This window comes from Lathamus discolor, chromosome 16 (genome assembly GCF_037157495.1).
Source record: "Lathamus discolor isolate bLatDis1 chromosome 16, bLatDis1.hap1, whole genome shotgun sequence".
NCBI classification, from domain to species: domain Eukaryota; kingdom Metazoa; phylum Chordata; class Aves; order Psittaciformes; family Psittacidae; genus Lathamus; species Lathamus discolor.
The window spans coordinates 781,563-808,137 of NC_088899.1; the positions used below are offsets into that span (position 1 = coordinate 781,563).

Here is a 26,575-nt window from a genome sequence, read left to right on the forward strand (position 1 = left end):
TTCACTTCTGCCAGACAGCCCCGTGCAAGATGCTGCCGCAGGGCTACAGCAGCCTATGATAGATTGTCATTGTTGTCAATCATTTCTGACAGTCCTATTATCCTCAGAAAGGATGTTTGCTCTGTGCATGTTGTTTTATAATCCTCAGAGGTGGAGTTTTATAGCCCAGCAGTGTTTTTTCCTCAGACATTTCCCTAAGCAGGATTTATTGCTTCTGAAACACACGTGAGGTGAATCCATTACACCTTCAAACTGTAAATCTCCCCTCAGCTTTGCCTAAATTACTTCTTGGTTTGTTTTCTTTTACTTGACACTCTGTTTCTAATTGCTATTGTGAGAGACTTAGCTGGCATGGAGCTGGAGGAACATCACATTCTAAGGGCTGAGTCACATACAGCAGCTCTAATGTAGCAGTTTGCCCAAGCAATTTGCCTAATGAATTGAAAAGGTCCATCCAGGCACCAGCATCAGCCTTAGACGCAAGGTAATGTTCTCTCTTATATGGGAGAACACATGTAATTTTTCTGGATGCCTGACCTTAAAAGCCAAGCTTGCAGGAAGTGCAGTACATTTAATTGCTTCCATAAAGTGTTTAATTGACTTCAAGTGGATTTTAAGTTCTTTGGGAGAAACACTATCTTTTCATTCAGTTCCTTTCCTAACAGTGGTGTGATTATTGTCTGGGCCCTCTTAGGTCTTGTTACAGAAGGTATAAATAGACACAGAGACAATCTTTTGGTTTGGACTCGACCTTTCAGTAGCAATCATACCAAAAATGATGACTTAAGAGCAATATTAGCTTAGTAACCTTCTAGGGCACCTGGCTTTAGCTGGATTTCAGTTGTTGACTAGGTATGAGAGCATGAGGATGTAGATATTCAACCACTTCTCCGCTAAGGGGGTAATATCTCTCTTAGGCAAAGACAGAAAATAAACGTAGTGGTACTTGTAGCATAAGTTGTGAACACAATAGTACGGACATTGCCCCAGAATCAGAGGGGAAAGATCTCTTTCATTTACATTTAGAAGTTTTGTTTATTTTTCCTTAAGTGTTCCAGCACTTTGCTGTGGATAAAATGGCTCCAGCTTTCATTAACTAGTGGGACAAACCTTTAGCCAAGTGTCTACCAAGGCAGGTCTGTAGGTATTGCAGGACCACCCAGAGCAGGTCACAGAGGAACGTATCCAGGCAAGTTTGGAATGGTTCCAGAGAAGGACGCTCCACAACGCCCTGGGCAGCCTGTGCCACGGCTCTGCCACCCTCAATGGAAAGAAGTTCTTGCTCATGTTGAGGTGAAACTTGCTGTGCTTTAGTTTATGGCCATTGCTCCTCCTCCTGTCGCTGGGCACCACTGGAAAGAGTCAGGCACCATCCTGTTGGCACCCACCTTTGAGCTATTGGTGTGCATTGATGAGATGCCCTCTCAGGCTGCTCTTCTCCGCACTAACCAGGCCCCGCTCCTGCGATCTCTCCTCATGAGAGAGATGCTCCAGACCCCTGAGCATCCCTGTGGCCTCAGCTGGACCCTCTCCAGTAGCTCCTTATTTTTCTTGTCCTGAGGAGTCTCCATTCCTTTTCTCACTTAAAAAAAAATACATATTTCTTGAGCTGTTTTCCATACTATGTTTTTCTGCAGTGTTGTCTCTTGTCTTTCCAAGGCGGCTACTACTGACAGGGCTGTGATAACAGCTGCAGAACTAATAGCAGTACAGTGCTATTTCATCAACTGACCTTTAAAGAGAATTCGTATTTTCTGTGGAGGTCTGTTGTACAAACCCAGCCATGTTGTTGCAATATTTCGCGTGCTAGTTAAACACTTACCGCCATCTGCTCCTCTGATTTTTAGCAGACCACGCTTCAGGAGCAAAACCCCAGGACCTTTATTTTCACACGAGTGGGTCATACAAACACCAACAGGCAGAAAAGGGAAGGGAGGATTTGTTCTTTGTTCCAACAAACTTGCATTATTCAAGTTCTGAAAGCATCCTTACCACACTGATGTGTTTTAGAAGCTGCAGAAATAGGTATGATGCTAATTCTTTGTTATGGAATATTACCAAAATGCAATTGTCAGTTGGCAGTCCTGTATGTCAGCGTTCACATTTTGTAAGCTGGTTTGCCTTGGAAAAAAGCTTCAGTTAAAATCAGGATGTATTTAAGGGAAAGCCTGAAAACCAAACCTGCTGCTCTTCATATTGTATTTTTTTACATTAATCTTGCCATCCCATTTCCCTAACAAGAAATCTTGTTAGCCACTTCCAAGTTTCTAATGATCCCGCTATGTCTAGTCTGAAAGAGAGGTGAAAAGACTCTTGCTCTTGTTGAAGGATAAGAAGTTAAAACACAACCTAGCAAGCTTCATCAAGGACCATGTTGTGCCTAATGACATCATTAGCATACGTGATGTGAGCCCTATTTGCCGTGCCTGTCCCTAAACATGTAGCTGACAACCCACTGGCTCTCTTCAAGCTCAGGGAGAGTAAAAATTGATTTGTGGACTGTCTCTATTAGTTCAATTTCTTTGGAGAATGATGTGCTGTATAATGAGGGGAGATCAAAGATACCCTTAAAATAGGTGTGCTGTAACATTCCTGCTGCAGTCTTTACCAGCACAGCTCTGTGCATCTAGAGTCACCCACAAATGGTGGGGCTTGGTAGGAGCTGTGATCCTCTTGAATGTTATATCCTCTTGAATGTTATATGCTCTTGGCATTTAGCTAGCATGGGAGGAGGAGTTTGGCCCATGTTTTCATCTGTCTGACTCCAATACGTGTGTTGAGCTTTTGGTTCTGGGTAAGGATAGCTGTTACTATACATTTTCAGTGTCATTGCTTGGCAGGGTTGTCATCGCTTGGCAGGGTTGTCATCTGAGGGTCACTGTGGTCATGTAGCTACTGCTGTACCCTGGCCAGACTCTGATCCCATCCTCCCCTGGGACTGGGAAAAAAGAGATGTCTTGAATGTGTCAAATCCTTATCTGCACAAAACATAACTGCATCATGAAGGGAATCACAGTTCAGCTGGTTCCTCACGAGCGGATGCTTGTTGTGGCTGAGGTTCCTGCCATCCCTCTGCTGTGGTGCTGTGTCTCAATTTGCTCCTTGCCTGTGTGTGCAGCGTGTGTTGCAGTTCTCAATGTGCTTTGCTCTGTTGCTGCAGAGCTGTGCTGGGGGGCAGTGGAAAAAAGCAATTTCCAAGGCAGGGAGGAGACAGTCATTGTATTGCAGGGCTGAACATGGGTTCGAGGGGGAAGGTCAGCTTAAATGATCTGATTCTGGAAGTGAAGCAGAACTTAGGAAGGGATAGAAAACTCTGTCACAGTGGGGGCAAGCCTGTGACCATGCAAAAGACGGATTCTCTTGCCTACCGTCGCTGCAACAAAATATTCATGACACTAAGTAATGGTACTGAAAAGCAACATTACATTTACTACCTCCCAAGTCCTGTAAGATTGGAGCTGATGGTAATGCACTGGGTACAAGATGCTTCAACGCTGCGACATCGGGTTGATTCTGATTTCATTCTCCCTCTTTCATATTTTGCTTTCCTTTGGTACTAAGAAGTACCAAAGGAAAATGCTGTGCTGCAAAATCCTCATTATTCTGAGTTAGGTTTGATATTGTGGTTGAAAGCTCAGAAATGTTTCATTATTTGCCGCCGTGCAAGAGTAGACTTAAAAAAACCCCAAACACACAAACAGGAGACCATAACCTCATGTGTAAAGGGTGCAGGAGTGAGACTCTCAACAGGTCTATTATTCGTATAATTGCTTATGAATTAGTATTGACTTTTATGTTTTCATTACAGTGTGGAGGTCAGCAAGAAAGAATGGTCATGCCAGTGGAGAGGTCGAAGTTGGATGTTATATAGCAGCATGTCAGCGCTGTGCTTCAGAGAGAGAGAAATACACATATGTGTAAATATATTAAAGGATATAGCACTTGAGAAAACAAGATAGACACCTTTCTTTGAGTCAGAGGGGAACCAAGGCTGAATAAAAGAGAAAATGTATAAAGAAGCTGAGATCTCTGCAGGGAGATAGCAGATACCCAGTAGATACCCAGATAATTCCAATTTCTCAGCTACCTTCAAACACAAAATGCCCTCACACCTCTGAGCAGCGGGTCCAGGACAGAGTGCTTCAAATGCAGAGCCCTCTTGAATGCCGAAGAAGATAATGACAATTTTGTGTCACTTAATCTGTGATGTGTATTCATGATGGGGGTGTGTGCGTGTGTGTGTGTGTGTGTGTGTGTGTAAAAGCTCTGCAAGCGTTAATGAGAGTCATGAGAGATAAACGATAAGGATCTTCCTAAATGTAGAAGCAGCAATTAGGGGAGCCGAGAGTGTATCTGCTATCGTGGCACTTTATCAGCAATGCAGAGTTTCACTTAATAAGAAAAGAAAACCCCAGTTGTGCAGCCAACAAATGAAACACAAAATCCCAGTCAGCTTCACTCTGCACTCGGTAAGCAGACATGAAGGACATGGAGGGAATAAAACACTTTTTCCTGAGTCTTCAGTGCTGAATATGTTTTCTTCTGCCTGGAGAGTCTCTTGCTCCATTTCTAGTTAACAAATAAGCAAAAGAAAACCCCACAAAGCCCCCAAAGCAAACTGCATCAGTACTGTGTCACTGTAATAAGCCACCAAGAAGCCCAAGAGCTTCATCACCAAGCAAGTCCTTCTCTTGAGCCAGCTGCAGACTTTCCCTCTAACCTGTAAGCTCAGGGGTCATCAAAGCTGAGCCCAGCTGGGAGGTGTGAGGCAGCCAAGCTTTACATTTTTATTTTGTCTTGATAAAACTACTAACTCCTGAATGGCTCTGTGAGATAGAGCAGCCTCTGTGTTCTTCCCCCATCTCTCGACACTTGCTAAAAGTGCTTGCTTGGTAAAAATTAACTGATTTCTTTGCACCCATCCCTCAGATGCTGGGTAGGGAACTCATTTGGCAAAGCAAAATCAGGACATTGGTTTTGAAAGCAAATTTAAATGGAAGAGCCGGTTTTCCAAAGAGCATGCTGGGTCTGCTATTCCTGCTAAAAGAGGCAAAAATATTCCAAACAGCCATGCGAGTTAACCCTGGCAGCAGATCTTGTCCAGATGTTGTAATCCTTTAGACTTTAACTCCTTCTAGGCTATAGGCTAAGCTGCTTGCTAGTGGAAGCATCCATGTTAAACACGCTCTGCCTGATTCCATTTGCACAGAGCTTTGGCAAACAGTAGATTTTCTCTGGACTCAGATTTCCCAAGCAAGGAGATGGATTCACTGGTAGCAAAACCCCTTCATCACTTGAGATCTGCGATTCCTATTGGAAAACGTGTCTTGTATCTGTTGTGTGAATTGAATGATGTAATTTAATTCTGATCTTCCTCATTTATCTGTGAGTTGGGAATAGCATTTGCCTACTTCACAGTGATGGTGTGAGGCTCTTCATTCATCAATGTGAAAAAGCTTTGAGATCCTTAGGATGAAAATTGCTTTAAAAGATGCTGTTAATAATAAATATCAAGTAATGCACCTTGGTACCTCTTAGCAATAATTGGTGCTATCATTTCTGCCCAAGCTTTCCATGAATTAAAAGGCTTTGAGTGGGACTGGAACAATGAATGGGATTGGGACCAATTAACATGTAATCACATGTCAGGTTTTATATCTTTGACTCTCCTGTCATGGGACTCTTGGGAAACTCCCCATGGATTTTAATGGGGCAGTGTCAGAATTCAGCCCCAAAGGTATCTGTGGGATAACTGCTAGATAACCTGAGTTCTGATGGTAGCTCAGTTGCTTAGCGATTAAGCTAAAAGCAAAACTGTGCTAGTTTAATATTAACATAAATGGAATTAGCCACTCTCTGAGTTAAATGTTACATGAAAATGTTCATTATAAGGAAACCATGACTTTTTTTCTTCTGATATTTGAATTTAATTTAACTATCTTGTTGCAATTCTGACAGTTTTTGACCTGCTGCTTGTGCTTAACCTCCACTTTAGCATGTGGAGGCTGGAAAACCCAATCATTTGCTGCTCGGTCACCCAACTCCAACTTTTATTAGATTTCAAGCATGCCACACTTCCTCTCCTAAATGTGTACATGCTCTGAATCTGTATCCCAGGTAAACAAAGTGCTCGCGTAAAGAGATAACCTGATCCTTCAAATATATCAACATTATTTCTATGAAAGGGGAAAGCACCGAACCCTGAAATGACACGTGGGATGGAGCCAGGAGAAAGGACCATGTGAATTAAAACCAAGTTAATACATAAGAAAGCTGGTAGCCAGTAAAGCGTGAATTTAGAGCCAAGTGTTGCCTCTTTATCAGCAACCCTGGCATCCCCTCTTATTTACTGCCAACTATGAATTGCATTGCACGAAGCACTGTGAACATTACTGGTGCCACATGGGGGAGATGTTGAAGAAGAGCTGGATTGCTCCATCCTGGCACACACCGACTTCCCAGGGCAGATCAGCCTGAGGTGTTTAGGAACCTAATTCCTCTGAAGTTTCCCTCCTATATCATAAGCATTTATATAACTGCTATAAAAGGGATCACAGAATCACAGAATCACAGAATCTCAAGGGTTGGAAGGGACCTCAAAAGATCATCTAGTCCAACCCCCCCACAAGAGCAGGGTAACCTACAGTACATCACACAGGAACTTGTCCAGGCGGGCCTTGAACATCTCCAGTGTAGGAGACTCCACAACCCCCCTGGGCAACCTGTTCCAGTGCTCTGTCACTCTTACAGTAAAGAAGTTCTTCCTGATGTTAACGTGGAACTTCCTATGCTCCAGTTTACACCCATTGCCCCTTGTCCTATCACTGGATATCACTGAAAAAAGCCTAGCTCCATCATCCTGACACCTACCCTTTACATATTTGTAAACATTGATGAGGTCACCCCTCAGTCTCCTCTTCTCCAAGCTAAAGAGACCCAGCTCCCTCAGCCTCTCCTCATAAGGGAGATGTTCCACTCCCTTAATCATCTTTGTGGCTCTGCGCTGGACTCCTTCAAGCAATTCCCTGTCCTTCTTGAACAGAGGGGCCCAGAACTGGATGCAATATTCCAGATGCGGCCTCACCAAGGCTGAGTAGAGGGGGAGGAGAACCTCTCTTGACCTACTAACCACACCCTTTCTAATGCACCCTAAGATGCCATTTGCCTTCTTGGCCGCAAGAGCACATTGCTGGCTCATGGTCATCCTCTTATCCACCAGGACCCCCAGGTCCCTTTCCCCTTCGGATCTGTGGCAAGCCATCTGAAAAATGGTCCCTCTTGCCTTGAGAGTGTGTGCAACATCTTCCAGTGGCTGAAGGTGCTTTTGCAAGCACAACTACAAAGTGATGAAGCAAGGTAAACTAAGGAGTGACGCAGTCAGATTGCTGAATCACTTCATTGTGATGCAGTGCTTTCTGCTAGCATCACTGCATCTCTTGCACCTCCTGTCTTGGTATGCTGTAGTCTGCAAGGGAGGGTTTTGAGGAGCAAAGGGAGCTGTGTGGAGCAGTTGGCAGGATTTCTTGCTGCTCTTTCCTTAATATAGGTTCATACATGTGGGTTGTGATTTCCTCAAGCCCACTGACCATCTTCCTTGTTTCTTCCTAAAATAAGACTTTTCACACCACCTGTGAATTAGTGGTTAAAGCTTAGCTGTGCATGAGAAATCTCCAGACAAATGGCTGTAGGGAAAGGGGATAGATGTACTGTGTGACAACAAAAACAGTTGGGTTTTCTTTTCAAAATAGCTTTCCAATATTTGATTACTTTTTCTGAAATGATTTAAAAAATGTTTTTCTGTGGCTCTGATATGTTTTATAATATTCTAACAGCTGGGTTAACAAGTACATTGGAAAAGGGGGGGTTGTGAACACAGGCGTAGGTATCCTGGGGAAAGTCAAGATAGCCTAATTTTTTAGCTTGAAAGAAAGAGAAAGAGAAAAATAAAAATAAAAAGAAACAGCAACAGCTGTGAATGCACAATGCATCCCCCAAAAGCAGGAGGGCTGAAAACACGCTTCAGCTGACTGCAGGGGAGCTTTGCCTCCTCTTTCAAGCATGACCTTCCCTTTCTGGGCACGGACTGCCAGAGACTGAGAGAATATAGCAACTTCTTTCCACTCTGTCTTTCTGCATAGAGGAATTCCAAACCAGTGCATAACGTGTGCCCCAATTAATATTCCCCAATTGTTTCCATCTCCCTTCCAAATGATGTCAGTCTCCATTATTTTTGGCATAATGGCATCAAGAGGAATGTCTGTTTTTCTGAAGTATTTAGTCTCTCACTTTGGTGTTTGTAATGATCTCTTCACATCTCAGGATTTTTCTTTTGCCTTTTTTCTCCATCTGGTTTTGACTTACATTGTGAAAGACCTAAAATAAAATCATGAAAACTGTCTTAATCCATTATTACTCAGTTTGTACATTATTAATAATGAAGGCAGTGTAATTAGGCTGCAGAATGCACAGTGAACACAACATTAAGATATCCTTAAGCGATATCTGTAGCTGATGCTCGTCTTTTATTAGAATCATAGAATCATAGAATGGTTAGGGTTGGAAGGGACCTCAAGATCATCTAGTTCCAACCCCCCTGCCATGGACAGGGACACCTCTTACTAAACCATCCAACACAAGGCTTCATCCGACCTGGCCTTGAACACTGCCAGGGATGGAGCACTCACAACCTCCCTGGGCAACCCATTCCAGTACCTCACCACCCTAACAGGAAAGAATTTCCTCCTTATATCCAATCTAAACTTCCCATGTTTAAGCTTTAACCCATTACCCCTTGTCCTGTCACTACAGTCCCTGACAAAGAGTCCCTCCCCAGCATCCCTATAGGCCCCCTTCAGGTACTGGAAGGCTGCTATGAGGTCTCCACGCAGCCTTCTCTTCTCCAGGCTGAAAAGCCCCAACTTCCTCAGCCTGTCTTCATACAGGAGGTGCTCCAGTCCCCTGATCATCCTCGTGGCCCTCCTCTGGACTTGTTCCAGCAGTTCCATGTCCTTTTTATGTTGAGGACACCAGAACTGCACACAATACTCCAGGTGAGGTCTCACAAGAGCAGAGTAGAGGGGCAGGATCACCTCCTTCGACCTGCTGGTCACGCTCCTTTGGATGCAGCCCAGGATACGGTTGGCTTTCTGGGCTGCGAGCGCACACTTCCGGTTCATGTTCATTTTCTCATCGACCAGCACCCCCAAGTCCTTCTCTGCAGGGCTGCTCTGAATCTCTTCTTTGCCCAGTCTGTAGCCATACCTGGGATTGCTCCGACCCAGGTGTAGGACCCTGCACTTGTCATGGTTGAACTTCATAAGGTTGGCATCAACCCACCTCACAAGCGTGCCAAGGTCCCTCTGGATGGCATCCCTTCCCTCCAGCGTATCAACCGGACCACACAGCTTGGTGTCATCGGCAAACTTGCTGAGGGCACACTCAATCCCACTGTCCATGTCAGCGACGAAGAGGTTAAACAAGACTGGTCCCAACACCGATCCCTGAGGGACACCACTCGTTACTGGTCTCCAGCCAGACATCGAGCCATTGACCACAACTCTTTGTGTGCGGCCGTCCAGCCAGTTCTTTATCCACCGAGTGGTCCATCCATCAAATTGGTATCTCTCCAATTTAGAGAGAAGGATGTCGTGTGGAACAGTGTCAAACGCTTTGCCCAAGTCCAGGTAGATGATGTCAACTGCTTTACCCTTATCCATCAATTCTGTAGCCCCATCATAGAAGGCCACCAAATTGGTCAGGGAGGATTTCCCCTTAGTGAAGACATGCTGGCTGTCACCAAGCACCTTGTTGTTTTTCATGTGCCTTAGCATGCCATCCAGGAGAATGTGCTCCAAGATTTTACCAGGCACAGAGGTGAGACTGACTGGTCTGTAATTCCCCAGGTCTTCCATTTTCCCCTTCTTGAAAATGGGGGTTATATTTCCCTTTTTCCAGTCGTCGGGAACTTCACCTGACTGCCATGATTTTTCAAATACGATGGCCAGTGGCTTAGCAACTTCATTCACCAGCTCCTTCAGGACCCGCGGATGGATTCCATCAGGTCCCACGGACTTGTGTGCGTTCAGATTTTGAAGATGGTCACAAACCAGATCCTCTCCTACAGTGGGCCCAAGGTCTTCATTCTCACAGCCCCTGCATCTACTTTCTAAGAACTGGGTGGTGCAGTCAGAGCCTTTGCCAGTGAAGACCAAGGCGAAGAAGTCATTCAGAACCGTCTCCAAATCCTGCGTAGCCAGTTCTCCCAAAAGCTTCCTCAGGGGGCCTATGTTGTCCCTAGTCTGTTTTTTGTTTGCTACATACCTGCAGAATCCCTTCCTGTTATCCTTAACATCCCTGGCTATGTTTAATTCTAACTGGGCCTTAGCCTTCCTAACCTGGTCCCTAGCTTCCCAGACAACATCCCTGTACTCTACCCAGGCCACCTGTCCTTGCTTCCATTTTATATAAGCCTCTTTTTTCCTTTGAATTTTCCTCTGCAGCTCCTTATCCATCCAAGGAGGTCTCCTGGCCCTCCTGCTGCACTTCCTTCTAGTTGGGATGCAGCACTCCTGAGCTTGCAGCAGGTGATCCTTGAATATAAACCAACAGTCTTGGGCCCCCCTGCCCTCCAGGGCTATATCCCATGGAACCTTACTAAGCAGGCTCCTGAAGAGGCCAAAGTCTGCTCTTTTGAAGACCAGGGCAGTGAGCTTGCTACACGCTCTTCTCACTGTCCTGGGGATCTCAAATTCGACCATCTCGTGATCGCTGCATCCAAGGCTTCCCTGTAGTACCACATTCTCAACAAGCCCTTCCCTGTTGGTGAGCACAAGGTCAAGCATGGCACCTCTCCTTGTCGGCTCCTCTATTACTTGCAGAAGGAAGTTGTCTTCCACACAATGGAGGAACCTCCTGGATTGCTTGTGCCGTGCAGTGCCATCGTTCCAACAGATGTCAGGGTGGTTGAAATCCCCCATAAGAACAAGGGCCTGCGAGCGTGAGGCTTTTCCTATCTGTCTGTAGAGTGCTTCATCCACAGGTTCTCCTTGATCAGGCGGCCTGTAACAGATCCCCACAGTAATGTCTCCCACGGCTGTTTTCCCTTTAACCCTGACCCACAAACTCTCTGTAAACTGCTCACCTGCCCCCAGACAGAGTTCCATACTCTCCAGCCTATCCCTAACATAAAGGGCAACTCCACCTCCCCGCCTGCCAGGCCTGTCCTTTCTAAAGAGCCTGTAACCTTCCATTCCAACACTCCAGTCATAGGAGCCATCCCACCATGTTTCTGTGATGCCTATTATATCATACCCCCGTAGATGTGCACATATCTCTAATTCCTCTTGTTTGTTCCCCATGCTACAGGCATTTGTATAGAGGCATCTGAGACGAGCTCCAATTGAAGCCGGCTCGTTGGCTGGAGCAGCTGGAATATATCTACACTGTTCCAAGCATTTATTATAGGTGCTGGCAACTGACTGGGTGTGTTGGGATGGAATGATGCCCCCCTCCCCCAACACATCTAGTTTAAAGCCTCCTTGACCAGTCTGGCTAGCCTCCTACCAAAACTGTTCTTCCCCTTCTTTACCAGAGCAGCTCCAGCAGTCCCAGTAGACCTGGCCTACTAACTTCAGTCTTATGTTCAAGACAGCTAAACCCCTGACTATGACACCACCCTTTTAACCATTTATTAATCTGGCCAATCCTCCTAGCTTTTTCTTGGTCCTCCCCTGTGTCCTGGAGAATTGACGAAAAGACTATCTGAGCACCGGAGCCCCTAACCACCTCTCCCAGGGCTCTGTAGTCTTTCTTTATGGTCCCCAGTCTACTACTACCTATATCCCTAGCACCCACATGGATCACCAGGAGCGGGTAATAGTCTTAGAACTTACTAGAGCAGGTAGCCTCTCTGTAACATCCCTGATCCGTGCCCCTGGTAGGCAGCACACCTCCCTCGAGATGGGGTCAGGCCGACAGACGAGTGCTTCCGTCCCTTTCAAAGTAGAGTCCCCTATTACTACGACCCGCCGCTTTTTCTTTGTAGCGCCAGTAGAGATCTTAACCCGTGCATAATCCGACTGTTTGTGATGCAAGTTTGTTTCTTCATTAGTCTCCTGCAGGACAGCAAAGCGGTTCTGCGTGGGGACAACAGATTTAGGAGGAAGCCCCTTGCTTTTAACTGTCCTTTTCCTCCTTCTTTTGTTATTTTTCTTTGTCACCAATTCCCAATTCCCCGGGTTGGTGGCCTCCTTCTTTCCTTCATGAGCTGGAGGGGAAGCTTGAGGCCCCCGCACAGTTTGGGGCTGGAGCAAGCAGCCCCGCTTCCTCTCAGCTACCCTGACATCTTGAAGCCCGCTAATAGCATTCCGCAGCTCAGCCCCTGCTGCAGGAGGACCTGCACCAGGGAGCACCGAGCGCAGCCCTGCCCGTCGTGCTCCTTTCCCTCACAAGCCCAGTGCAGGCACCCTCTGCACCCCGAGCTCTGCCCTGCAGCCTCCCCTCTCCTCGGCTCTGTCCGGGTGCCTACGCTGGGCACCGCCGGGGCAGCCGGAGCAGAGCTCCCAGAGCGGGCCCTGGCCACCGCCGGGTGCTCCCCATCCCGCCCGCCTGCCCGCGCGAACGGCCTCGTCCCGCGCTACTCGCCGCGCTCCCCGGGGCAGGCTTTTACCCGCTCAGGGCTGGCGCCGCGGCTCCTGGCTCCGCCCCCTGTGAGTCCCTGCTCGCCTCAGCGGAGCTGCCGGCTCCTGGGCAGGTCCTGTCGAGGACTTGAAGCTCCCTCGGTGGCTCTGGCCGCTCTGAGTTGAGGCTCCTGGACGCTGATCTCTCCCCCGCTCCGGTGTTAAAGGCGTCCTCTCTCGAGCTACTCACCTCAGCAATTGGCCGGCAACATGCCACCAAGATTCTACATGAAAACAGTATTTGTGTCTGGCATTGCTTTTACAGAAAACAGTGGCTTCAGTTTTCACCAGCTACCAGTTACAAGAAAGCATGAAATTCATAGCAATGCCTGCTCAGCTCTAAGTGCAGATCCTGGTCTCAGCATTGGTTTTGCTTTGCTGAAAACTTAGAATCGTAGAATCATAGAATAGTTCGGGTTGGAAAGGACCTCAAGATCCTCCAGTTCCAACCCCCCTGCCATGGGCAGGGCCACATCACACTAAACCATCCCACCCAAGGCTCTGTCAAACCTGGCCTTGAACACCGCCAGGGATGGAGCATTCACATCTTCCCTGGGCATCCCATTCTAGTGCCTCACCACCCTCACAGTAAAGAACTTCTTCCTTAGATCCAATCTAAACTTCCCCTGTTTAAGTTTTAACCCATTACCCCTTGTCCTGTCACTACAGTCCCTAATGAAGAGTCCATCCCTATCTCTATAGGCCCCCTTCAGGTACTGGAAGGCTGCTATGAGGTCTCCACGCAGCCTTCTCTTCCCCAGGCTGAACAGCTCCAACTTCCTCAGCCTGTCTTCATATGGGAGGTGCTCCAGCCCCTGATCATCCTCGTGGCCTCCTCTGGACTTGTTCCAGCAGTTCCATGTCCTTTTTATGTTGAGGACACCAGAACTGCACACAATGGTCCAGGTGAGGTCTCACAAGAGCAGAGCAGAGGGGCAGGATCACCTCCTTCGCCCTGCTGGTCACGCTCCTTTTGATGCAGCCCAGGATACGGTTGGTTTCTGGGCTGCGAGTGTACACTGCAGCCGGCCCATGTTCATTTTCTCATCGACCAGCACCCCCAAGTCCTTCTCCGCAGGGCTGCTCTGAATCTCTTCTTTGCCCAACTTCTTCCCCTGTGCCCTTGGTCATTGAGCTATGGGCAGAAACTCCTAAGAGGTGCTTCTTTCACCAGTTGCAGTCTTCTTTCCCATGGCAAGCCCCTGTTATCCTCATCCTCACACTCAAAACAGCTGCCTGCAAGGAGACCAGGAAGCAGCAAGGTGCTTTCGTGCTTTTTTGCCAGTGTAATCTGGTGGTGTGATCCTCTGCCCATGCAGTCCTGAGGAGTGACCTGTGACATGGCAGATCAAAGACATCTCCCTTTTGACTTGTTGCTAAGATGGGGGCAGGAGATCATTCATGCACATCTAGTGCTGCAAGGACATCGCTGCCACAGAGCTATCCATGTCCACCATGCCCTATCCCTCCCTTTTCAACAGCTTCGAGCTGCTGGCAGGGAACTGAAAAGGGATCTTTTGAAGAAGATGGATGTTTCCCAGGGCAGATGTGTCAGCCACAGCATCTTTGGCAAGGCCTATTATTCCAAAGCAAACTGCTTCAGAGTCATTCTGAATGGTTTCAGGTTAGATCCTTCCCATGTTGGCCAGATTGGACCAACTTTTCAAAACTCAGCTCCTTTGAATTTTCACAATGTAATTCCTTCAGCACACAGTTGCATTTACACAAATGGCATCTGGTCTGAAATGGGAGCTGAAGTGGTACTCAGAGATCCTTCCCATGTGGTTAAAAATGTAGAGGAAGCAGTTCCCATGATTACAGACTTTAAAAAGCCCCATGAATAATGCACTTGAGCTTCTGTTAAAAAGCTGTGGCAGCAATGCTCTAACTCATACCAGTGAACATGTAATTATAACTTCTCCATGTGGCCATTTGCTGCTTCCACAGCTGTCACTTTCTGTGACACTGCTGGGGTGAGGGGGACCAGAGGCTCTTCCAGCTCTAGGTGCTCACATGGGGTTCGTCAGAGCCCTTTCCTGGTTAATCCCAGAAGGGAAAAGACTATCTGGCAAATGCTATTGGTAACTTCTGTTCAGTCTCTGACTTGATGAAGGGGTTCTAGGTCAACAGAAGTGTTGATTCGCAGGCATTTACTGTCACTGGTTTGGGGGTGTGTGTGTGTGTGTGTGTGTGTGTTCCTTCTCTACCACACTAATATGCTGTTAAAGTTGGTGCAGCAAAAGAAGCCAAATTCTTGGTGTAAACTTGGAAATAAAGGGGATGCTTCCAAGTTGCTCATTGCAATCATTAATCATTGTCCTTGCAGCCAAAGCATGGCCACAGTCCAGTATCCCCGGATGGTTCCAGCATGGCCAGTACCCCCGGATGGTTCCTTGCCAAAGCACCCAAACACTTCATTCTCTTCTGTATGGACTTGGGAGGAGGATGAGGCTGTTACTATTCAAAACATGGGTGGAAAACCGTAACAGGTTACTGTCTAGAGCAGTAAAAGACAAGTATACTTTGGTAGCAGGTACTGTAGCTGGCACTGGCACCAAACTGGTAGGAGTGGGATGTATTGAGGTTCCCCTCTGCCGGCAACTTCAGTTCCAAGCCCTCTTCCCAAGCCTGGCAAGCTGTTGTTAACACAACCCTTCCTGTCAAAGCCAGAATTATCAGCCTAGCTGAATCTTCCTGCTGTGCTTACATTGCTCATATGATCACTGATGACTCTGCACAAACAAGAAAACAAACCAGTCTTACAGCTGTGTTAATGGAGCAGCTCCATGGAAAACACAAAGAAATGCAATGTTTGCAGAAGGCAGAAGGGAATAGATAGCGGAAGGGATTTTATTGTGGCACATTTGCGAGTAGAGCACACATTGGATAAATAAATAAAGACCTTACAATAAGACTTGGCAGCAACTCCTCTAAATCTCACAAGGTGTAAGTTTCTTATTTGAGTTGATTTATTGGTGTGACAAAGAAGCAATCATTGTTAATCAAAATAACTCACTCCTGTGTATGAAAGCTGAAGTTAGATGAAGGTTGTGGCAAAGAGATGATAAACTAGCTTGGGGTGCTTAGTGGTTGGGATGCAGTAGGAAGCCCATTCTAGAGGGCAAACAGGTTTGAGCAAATGCTGATTACTTCTAAAATGGATTTATTTTTTCTTTTTAAGTAAGGTTTGTACCTACAGTAGATCCACAGATGTGATGTTCTGAAGTGTGCATGAAGGGATGATTTCCACACTGCTTTTAGCAGTGTGAGGTATGTATTGAAAAGCATTTGGTATTCTCCTGGAGGCAGGGAGGGAAGTAAAGATTTGGATAAGATATGCAGGAGTGGAGAAGCGATACTGCTCTGTGGGTGCCAAACCACATTTTCTGGGTCAGCTTCAGGAGCCTGAGCCACTGACACGTCTGAGGAATTTCTGTCTTGTGCATAATCAAGATTTCTGTCTCGTGCCTAAATCCATTTCAATTTAGGATACTGTCTTTCCTTGTCTTTTGGCGGTGCAGTGTGTCATTGCTACGATCCTCACCCTGCTCAGGTCACGCTAGCCCATATAGCGTCCTGCCGAGGAGGATGTTGGTAGACACCTTATTCAGCAGTTTGCTGGTGGCTGAGCCCCAAATAAGGCAAAGCTGAACAGGCAGAAGCCCAAGAAACCATCAAAATGCTTATGCTAGTGGCTCTTAAATTCTGTGTTTTGCCTTGAAACTCACTTCTCTGCTGAAACGTTATTTGCATTCTGTCTACAAGTGAGAAAGCAGTATCTAAATTCAACCAAAATCAATTGCTCAAAACAGTGAGGAGTGGCAGTGCCAATAGACAACAGCAGTGAGCATTTTGGTGTAGAATTATCAATACCTCTCTTGCCATTAGCATTTGTCATTAAGAAACTAAGTTGAAAGCTGTATTTCACCTGGATAACATAATGCATGACCTTAGCAATGCTGAAGGGACACCAACTCCCTTACAAATGTTATTTAAAACTAAACATTTTGCAGTTGAGGTCTATTTTCTATTCTTCCTGTCCCATGGACACCTGTGATGAGTCTGTACCTTCCCATTGCAAAGCTTCCAGGGGGTACTGGAGATTTCTAAAGAATCTGCTTATACACATTCTGTTTGCATAATGAGTAACACAAATGCTCCTGGGGACTGCAGACAGCATGGAAAGCAAACAGAAGATCGACTCCCAAAGGCTGGGGACCAGTCCAGTATCATGAAAGCAGCAAGTTATAATATAAATAGCATACACCTATGGCAGCTCATAAATTAAATTACATTTCCAAGAGATCTCTCGTGGCAGCCTACTAACATAATGTATTACGTGCTCAGAGGCAGGATTTAGCTGATACAATGAAAGGGGGAGAATTAAAGGCTCCTCAAATCCCAAATGTGCCAGCAGCTGCAGGTCCATTTGGGAAGCAGCTCTGGGACCCACATATGTCCCTCCCGCAAGGATGGAAACTCATTACATGACACTTGTGAAGAATAAACCTGGAGGGGGAACAGCTTCTCTGTCCAGGATAAATACATAGAAGTTAATCCACTGGGAATCATGCAAAATAAAAAAAAAGTGGTAGCAGGTGGCAGCCCTTCTTTTCACCTTCCAGAATATGTATTTAGAGGCAAAATGGAGAGGAGGAGCCAATTAGTGGGATTACTGAGCTTCAAGAGGCAGGTGCTTGCATTCCAGCTAGGAATCTGCTGCTTCCTATCAGATGAAATGCAGGTGCTTTATATACAACAGGGGCTTTGGCCACAAAGTTGTCTTAATTACAGAGGTAGAGGATCAAGAGAGGTAAGACTCAGTGGGAGCTTTTTTCTCAGTGGCTAAAGGACCCATAAGGCAGTGTTAAAAGTCAATAAAACCTGGATTTTCAGAGCTCAGCAATTATGTGTGTTCATTGTGGAAGCCATAAAGAGAAGTTGATGTGTCCTGAGTGGTCTTTTGGATGGTGAGGAATAGGGAAACAGCAATAGCTTCCATCTGTATGATACTGTGTCTGTGTGATGTTGCTTTGGGGTGTAAGGAATAAAATGGCAGATAGGTTCTGGATTTGAACAGAATAATAACACTATGGTCATACATTCCTCCTTCAAATGCAGGAAAGTGAGCAGTTAAGAACAAGCCTATAGCTTAGCCCCAGATAAGAGGCTAAAATAGAAATCCTTTCTCTTGTCTGGAAGTAGCTCTTGCTCAGTCTGATCCTTGTGTGTCTTTTCCTGGCTGGAAAACAAATGGTCTTTATGGGCACAGTAGTGGGAGCAAGAGCTCCAGGCAGCACCAGGAGGGCACAGTGCCCATCTCCTGCTGGATGGCCAGGTTTTGCAGTATGCACCAGCAACCTGTCCTAGAGAGCAATGGAGGGACCTTCATGGAGCTGCAAAGCGCTGATTAGTTTGTCTTAGTCACAGGTTGGAGCCTTGAGGTCTTTGCTGCAGGGAGGAGGTGGGAAGGAGAGCAGGGGTGGTGCATATGCTGGCAGAGACAAGAGGAAATTTGGGGAAATTAAGGATCCCATGTGGTTGGCTTAGGGCTGTGTGTTCTCCAAAAGATGGAAAACTGAATCAGGGCTGAACAGCATCGAGCATCCGTTTCCAGTTATTTTGAGGTCACTAAAATGGGAAGGAGGAAAATAACTTTGCTGAGGTGTATTTTGGGGCATTCAGGCCATGTTTCAGGTGAGGGGCAGTGCTAAACATTTGGGAATGTCTCCACCACCTGAACTGCTGGCTCCCACCATGTGTTGCGTTCACCCATCAGGTTTGCTGCTTTCTGGTGTGTGAAAGGAAAAACATTGGTGCTGCAAAGGATGCAGGCAGCCTTCTTCCCAGATAGCAAAGCTCTTGAGATCTCATTAATTGTTGCAAGTGTATTGATAGTATTTTTTCTTGCTATTTTTAAAACACGGTCACTTTAAGTAGGGTTGGTGGTCAAATATGGTTGTAATGTAAGTAATAGCAGTTTCCTGGCATATTACTGGATCAAAGCTGAAGTCAATGGTTTTGAAATGGTTATAGTATTTATGAGAGATGTGAGATTGAATGGTTACCATATGTAGATACCATTATTTTTGTGGAAACCTTTGTTTTAGTAGTATTTACTTACAAACAGACATGTGTTAAAGACCGAGGTCCCACTTGCAGTTCCAGACATGAAGGGCTCTGGTGAAGGCAGGTTTTGTTTTGTGTATACACAACCTTACAAGGAAGAAAGCAGGACTTCTGAAGTGACGGGCAAACTTCTGAAGCTTTGGGTGACCTTATAACAAAGGTGGACTCTTGGGCTCGTTGTCATCATGTAACCACTCAAGTTATTAAAGGTGAGCAGAGTGGGGTCACTGAAAAAAGCTGCCTTTGTCCAGCTCCTCAACTTTCTGTGATTGCTGAACAGTGTTTGTAGCTGGGAATAAACAGCAAAGTTCCTGAGCAGAAGAGTAGACTGGTAAAAAGCTGCATTAGAAAGAAACCTCCTGGAGTAAGGGGCTCAAACAGTAACAGGTAAGTTACTAAGGGCTCAAAAAGTAACAGGGCAAGTTCAGGTTGGAGATAAGGCAGAAGCTCTTCCCTGTGAGGGTGCTGAGGCACTGGCACAGGGTGCCCAGAGAAGCTGTGGCTGCCCCATCCCTGGCAGTGCTCAAGGCCAGGTTGGACACAGGGGCTTGGAGCAAGCTGCTCCAGTGGAAGGGGTCCCTGCCTGTGGCAGCGGTTGGAACTGGACGATCTTAAGGTTCTTTCCCACCCAAACCATTCCATGATTCTATGGTCCACCAAGGATAATATCAGTGGGTTTTGCTCTATAGGTGTCACAAAAAAAGGGGGCAGCCAGAAGGCAGCCTGATTTCTGGCATGAGCTGAGTATGAAGCACTTGGTGGTGTTACAGTGTTCAGCTGCCTTGGGCAAAGGAGGTTAACTGGGAATCCCAGGATAGAAATTTCAGCCTTGTGCTGCTTATAAAAGCAATGCATTTTTAAACAACCCCCTAGACAAGGCAGCAGCTGGAGGTATTTGTGAATGATCCCAGGCTGAAGCACTGACTGGAAAAGCTTTGTGGGTTCCTGAGACCCACGTAAGAAACTGAGCTGAGAGCTGGATGTGGGATGAAGTAACCCAGAGAGCAGAGAGAGCTGTGAAAGAGCTGCAATTACCTTCTGACAAAGCAATTAAAATTTGACAAGCAAAGGCAGTCTCAGGCAGCTGAATGAAGCTTATGGAAGTGGACAGGGCTCCAAATGTGCGTTTCCTACTGTATCCATAATACCATGAGGGGAATAAGTGCCCAAGGCAGAAACCCATGTGACATTTAGTGTGAGATTTATATCCCATGGAGCCATGGTTGGACGAAGCCTTGGGTAACATGGTTTAGTGTGAGGTGTCCCTGCCCATGGCAGGGGGGTTGGAACTGGATGATCTTAAGCTCCTTTCCAACCCTAACTATTCTACGATTCTATGCTTAACTCCTCAAATATCCAGAGAAATAAGGAATTGTCTTCTGCTCGTGTCTTCCACTAGGTAGGGACTGCAGCGATTTTTTTTCCATTCAAGGTTCCCCAATGCTCCAAACTGATGTAGCTAAAGAAAGATCTCTTTCTTTCACTTTTGTCTTTGCTGGAACCCTGGTCTTGCTTGTACTTTGGGACGGGAGAGCAGGAAAGCCATTGTGCTTGAACATGTTCACTGTCTAGGGCTGATGGCTTTTGAGCAGGGAAAGGCTGTGTGTGCATTTATTCAGCCAGTTGTGCTGCTATGCTAAAGAAATGGCTTTATAGAAATTTTATTACCTTGTGAAAGTGGATATTTGGTCTCTTCTACCTGCATTTTGCCATTTACTACTAACTAAGCCTTGTTAAGGAAAAATGGCTTCATTTTAATCTTGTCTCTCAGATGTGATGAGAACACGTATGTGCCTGGCTACTTCTTCTCTGTGGCTGTGACCCATCAATCAAAGCCCAAGCCCACTCCGGGACTGTCACCAAACCTGCCATGGCATTGTGTGTGAGCTCCACGTTTTCTCACATTTGAGTAAACTGGCTCAAGCACTTGCAAATCTGGTGGAAATGTACGTGCAGGTTGACTGCACAAGTGAATGGAATAGTTTGCACCAAATCTGTTTTGCTGCTTCACGCTGTAACAACACTGATCTGATTATTCCTCTTTGCTTTAACTGACAAAATGTACCTTGTTGGTGTTTGCATAATTAATGCTATAGAGTTGGGCTCTGCTCCAGCGCCATGCTAGGAAATGCTGCGCTGTGCAATCTGCTGCAAAGCAGCGTTTTCTAGGGCATTATTTTTATTCTGATGCTGTAATATGGGAAGCCCTGCAGTGCATTGGCAATGTGGTGACTTCTGTCTCTTCAGCACAGCAGTTGGCTCTTCCCTGACCTGTCAGAGCTACAAATCCCGTTAGTTTAAAAGCAGCATCAGCCTGAATATCTTCCTGCTTGCATCTCCAAACTGCATTTGTTGACTAGATGTATCTACAGGATCTGGTTGTATTTGGGGTTTTAAAAACCTGCTGGAGCAGCAACCACCATGTTGAAGGAGGGAACTTGTACAAGCTTCATGCAGAGGGTTTTGTGATGCAGCTTTGCATTTAGAGTAGCGAGTATTTGGATCTCTATGGGAAAGCTAATCATGGCCGTGGCTGTCCTGGTGCCCAGAGGACATACCTGCTATGGGTTAGACTGGTTTATCTGGGGAAAACTTCATTCATTCTCTGAATGATCCACAGACCTGCTGACCAAAAGGGAAATCCTTTGTCTTCAAGAGGAGGGAATGTTAATAATGATGCCGTGCTCCTCTTGTTAGTGTGTGGTGATACAGCAAGCAGGGAATGTAATGGGTAATAGCAAATAATATAATCACAACAGGGAAACAGTATAATCAATAATACAATCAAGCAGATGATTATACCCTAATAGGGAGTACGTCCCTTCCTTCCCTGTGCAATCCATAAGAAGGCTACCTGAAGGTTTCATTGAGCACCCAGCCCTGGAGCCTTTCTGCAGTGGAGTGGGGCAGGGACTCGGCATCTGCCTTTTGCTGTAGATGGATTGAGAAGGGCTTTTCTTGCTGTTTCTTTTTCTTTTCTTTTTCCTTCCAGCTTGCTCTTGCGGGCTGCAACCCCCAATGCCCTTCCCCTCAGTAGGACGCTTGACCAAGCATGCGTCACCTGATAGGGTGGAGCAAAAACGGGCAATGACTTTTCATTCCTGCTTTGCTACCATCTTGCAGAGTGGTCTTGGACTAACAGCTTAACCCCACCCGTCTGCTCTTCCATCTGTAAAGCACTGCAAGATTACTGCTTTCAGCCACGCCAGTGTTTGCCTTGGCATGAGTGGAGTGGTTATTGACACAGCACTGTTCTGATTTGAGGAGCTGCTCTAATCTATCTTTCATAGCTTTAAAACAATAATGGCAAAAGGTAGTGGCTTAAACAACCTGACACATCTGGCCAGATATCAGTGAGCAGCAAATTGTGCCAGACCTCTCAGAATGCATCAGGAGTGTACTTCTGTGCTGGCTAAAGACCTGTAGTGTTTCTCTGGTTTCCAGTTTGCAGTGGTGGAGGGAAAGCAGGTGGGTTAAGTTGTATTTAGTAACTCTTGGATTGTTTGGAAAGTTTCCTTTCCACACAGGAGGTATATTGCTTTGCCTGATAAGCACTGTAAACAGCCTGATTTGACAGGATAAAATGCAGCAAGTACAACATCAATCTCCTTTAGCCAAATGAAAATGATGTCTTCCCTATGGATCTCTCTCTTCACAGATCCAGTAGGCTTCTGCCAGCAGCAGAGATGTTTGCTTCTAGGGGCTGCCCCTTGCAGTCATGAAGGCTTCCGTGTAGAGATGCAGTTTGATATCCCAAATTCCCATTAACTGCTTTAATTGCTTGTTACCTGTGAAAACCACTGCCTCCTCTGCAGCTTTGTTCTTTGGGAAAAGGGATACAGAAATAATTGAGTCTGAACTTCATGGACCTGGTCTCCATTCCTGTGCCGCAGGCAAGCTGTGTGGAGGACAGTGATACAACACCAGTGTAAGATGAGGCAGAAATGAGAAAGGGCTGAACGCTTTTGCAAGGCAAACTGCAGCGTATGCTCCTATTAAATCTCAGCCTGGCAGTGTGGGTGATGGATTTGTTGGTACTGGGACAGTCAAAAATCAAAGGGCTAATTTGATGTGTTCATCATCTCTATCTTCATTCCCTGTTATTCATTACGCTCTGATCAAAGTGAGGTGTACTGTACTGAACAGAGAGTTCAGCTTCTAATTCAAGTGTTAAAAAAAGCCATAGGACTTCTCATTAGGAAAATAAAGTTTAATTCTAATAATTAGTCAAAAAGATATACTTGAATTTCAAGTTCACTTTCTTCTCTTAGATGGCTAAAAGCAACTAACAGCTTGTTACCGAATAAATGGACATGCTCTGCTGTACTTGCTGCGTTGTGCTAACAAGATGCTTTCCCTTCTGCTGTGTGTTGAAGGTTTGTTGGTTCCTTTTCCATAGCAGATATAGAAAGGATGGGTTGGTTGTGCTTGTTGGCAGTGTGTCAGAGGGTTTACTCTGCTTCCAAACCCATGAAGCTGGTGGGATTCAGTAAGGAGGCATGGCCTCACCAAAAATGACTTAGGACCAGGCATTGGAGCCTGTTGCACCACCTTATGCAGCCCCCAGTTAGCAGGATTTCCCAAAGATCATTTGTATGTGTGGGGTGTATCAGTGGATCACTCCACTTGAGGTTTATTTTCACGAGTGTGTGGGGAGACCTAGTGGGCAATGAGAAAAGAGATTGTTTGCAGTATAAATGACCATCCAAACAGCATCTCTGAAATGAAGAAAGGAAAGGGGGTGGATAGAGAATGGAGTTTTATTACTGGAAATCTGATGTTCTTTTTTAATTCCAGGATAAAAGGAGGAAGAGATTAAGTGAGAAACCTAGAGGGACTTTGAAAAGACACCCCAACAAAACCCCCAAACTAAGTGTGTTTTTAATGGCCATAAAGTAGAGTTAAGCTGGAGATGGCACTCCCAGGCTATGCACCTTCCCGTAGAAGAGCAGTGGGGAATATCAGTGCTAAAAGCGAGTATTGGTGGTTCAGTAACCCTTAGAGAAAGGGACATCAAAGCAAAGTGCGTTTCTGAGTAATTTTGTAAGCTAAAAATATGGATAAAATAGAGATAAACTTCCCAAAATCATTGTTGATCCTCTTAGGAGCTGGCCAATTGCAGCCTGTAGGTGCAATGTCTGAGGCAGGTTAAGTTGTGAAGGCTGATGTCTGGTAAGAAACAGGGAATTTCTGGAACCTTTAATACCGGTTATAACGGGAGAATTTCTTAGCGGAAAACACATTAAAAGCATCGTTGCTTCTATGTTCCCTCAATGAATGTTGTTCAACTCGAGCTTTTTGGTCTTTTTCTTTCTGGTATTAAAGGGGTCACTGTTACTAGACATCCTCCACTGATGGCTTTGGCTCCTGCAGGAGCTGGCTAAAGGTTTCTGTTAATCTTCCAGTGATTGTAGCCTCATGTTTCCTTCTCTTCCATCTTTTCATTACTGAAGTAATTCCTATCTTTGTCTCCTGAACAGAAGTTAGGTGGTAAAGCTTTTCCAGTTCTTTCCCACTTGCACAGGGAAAGTAACTTTGCTTTAGCACACAAACAGTTAATTTTTTAGGGCATTGTTCAGTAGAGCAACTTAAAGAAAATCTAAATGAAATAAACTAAATAAGAATGGGATCTCTTCTGCAGATTTATAGGTGGGAAACTAAAATGTCGGGGGTCATGTATTCATCTGTCAATGTGTAATGCAATTAGACAATATAATTGGGCAAACTAACGTAAAATGTATTAACTTCTCTTCATTAGCTTTGATAGCAGTGCACTGTCATTGGGGGTGGGTGTTAAGCTGCAAAACTTAGTCTGGATTTAGACTCAAGGCAATGGGGAACATACATCCAACCTGCTTTCTGAATGTCCCAGGCTCAGCTTATAGGAGAAACACTGACACAGAATCACAGTATCATAGCACAGAATCACAGTATCATAGAATCCTTGAATGGTTTGGGTTGGAAAAGACCTTAAAGCTCACCCAGCTCCCACCCCTGCCATGGGCAGGGACCCCTTCCGCTGGAGCAGCTTGCTCCAAGCTCCTGCGTCCAACCTGGCCTTGAGCACTGCCAGGGATGGGGCAGCCACAGCTTCTCTGGGCACCCTGTGCCAGTGCCTCAGCACCCTCACAGGGAAGAGCTTCTGCCTTATCTCCAACCTGAACTTGCCCTGTTTCAGTTGGAACCCATCTCCCCTTGTCCTATCACTACAATCCCTGATGAAGAGTCCCTCTCCAGCATCCTTGTAGGCCCCCTTCCAAATTTGCTTTGCTTCATATGTTGATTGAGGAAGATTCAGTAACTGAAATGGCAGGGGCAGTTGTAAAGGTGAACCCAGGAATTAACCTCTTAATTTAATCAACACTTTATATACTTTATATACTTTATATACATATATATATACCCTTTGTATACTTTATATACTTCCTAGGTTGCAGATTTTACTGTGATATCCCCAAATCTCTTGTGGCAATGAAGCACCACAATGAGAAAAGAAATCTATTGTAAAGAGAACAACAGATTGGAATTACAAAACCCTGAGCTCTAGCACACAAGTTTGGAGTGTGTTCTGCATGTTTAACTGTCCATCTGATTGTATTGCTTGCACATTTTCATGAGTTTATATATGCCCTGCTGTAGTTTTTAATAGTTGGTATATTTCAGGCAGTGAGTCTCTAACAGTCATAGGAAAAATGTCAAAGTAAGCTCTGTAACAGGTGGGTTTAGAATTACCACTGAATTCCAAATCAGGTTCAGTACTTAATGAGAAGCTATTAAATGTTGTGCTGACAATTTTGTTAAACTAAAGCAAGGCAGCACATTTGATTTAGGCTATGCAAGCTTTCTATTCACCATGTGTGTGAAGTCTTGTGGTAGTAATCAACTGGCTATATCCAAAGGAAATTGTTTCTTTATAGTTTAAAGTGTGAAAAGTCTTCTAGATAGCTATATATTGCATCCAGGAGGACCCTTCCTTAGTACATTCAGTGTCTTGAGAAAGGAGAAAACAGCAGAAAATTAAGGGAGAAACTGAAGAGCAATGGCCTTGAACTGATGTAGGGCCCCAATTCAGCAAAGCACTCAGGCACACATTTAACTTCTAATCTCTGTCAGGTTTGATGAAGGGGTTGTGAACCCTAAAGCTTTTTTCCAGTTGCACCAGCAGGTCTAATGGAAGATATTAATTCAGGCTTAAACTTCATCTCTTGTGTCTGTAGACCGTTACCCAGATCTGCATTGCTGCTGCCTTGCACCATGCAACCTTCAGGGACCTTGGTTATTGGTGCTGCTTGATTATTGATGCTTATCGATGCCTTCAGCACAGACTGAAGCATGATTTGCCGCATCAGGAGTAAGATTGCCTCAGATCCTTTTAACAAAGTAACATATATTATAGGTGAAGGTAGAAAAGAGCCATGAGCTTCTGAGTTAATCAAACAACAGCGTGAAGCATCGTAGTGGGTTTGTTACTGCAGATTAAGCACCACTTAAGAACAACCACCAATGAGAGGAGGCTCCGCCAGCTCCCTCAGCACCCGTGGGTGCATTCCATCCGGACCCATCGATTTACAGATGTCCAGTTTGCATAGCTGATCCCTAACCCAATCCTCATCTACCAAAGCAAACTCCTCCTTTGTCCTGACTCCTTCTGGGGCTATAGAAATCTGGGGCCCTCGGGGAGAGTCTGCAGGAGTAAAGACAGAGGCAAAGAAGGCATTCAGCACCTCTGCCTTCTTTATATCCTCTGTCTCCAGGGTACCCACTTCATT

General features: G+C 45.6%; 1 protein-coding gene across 1 annotated transcript in view; it reads left to right on the plus strand.

The window, feature by feature from the left end:
- Window positions 1-26,575, plus strand: part of KAZN (kazrin, periplakin interacting protein) — a 171,330-nt gene that overhangs the window by 3,803 nt on the left and 140,952 nt on the right. The gene's annotated exons all lie outside the window — the stretch shown is intronic.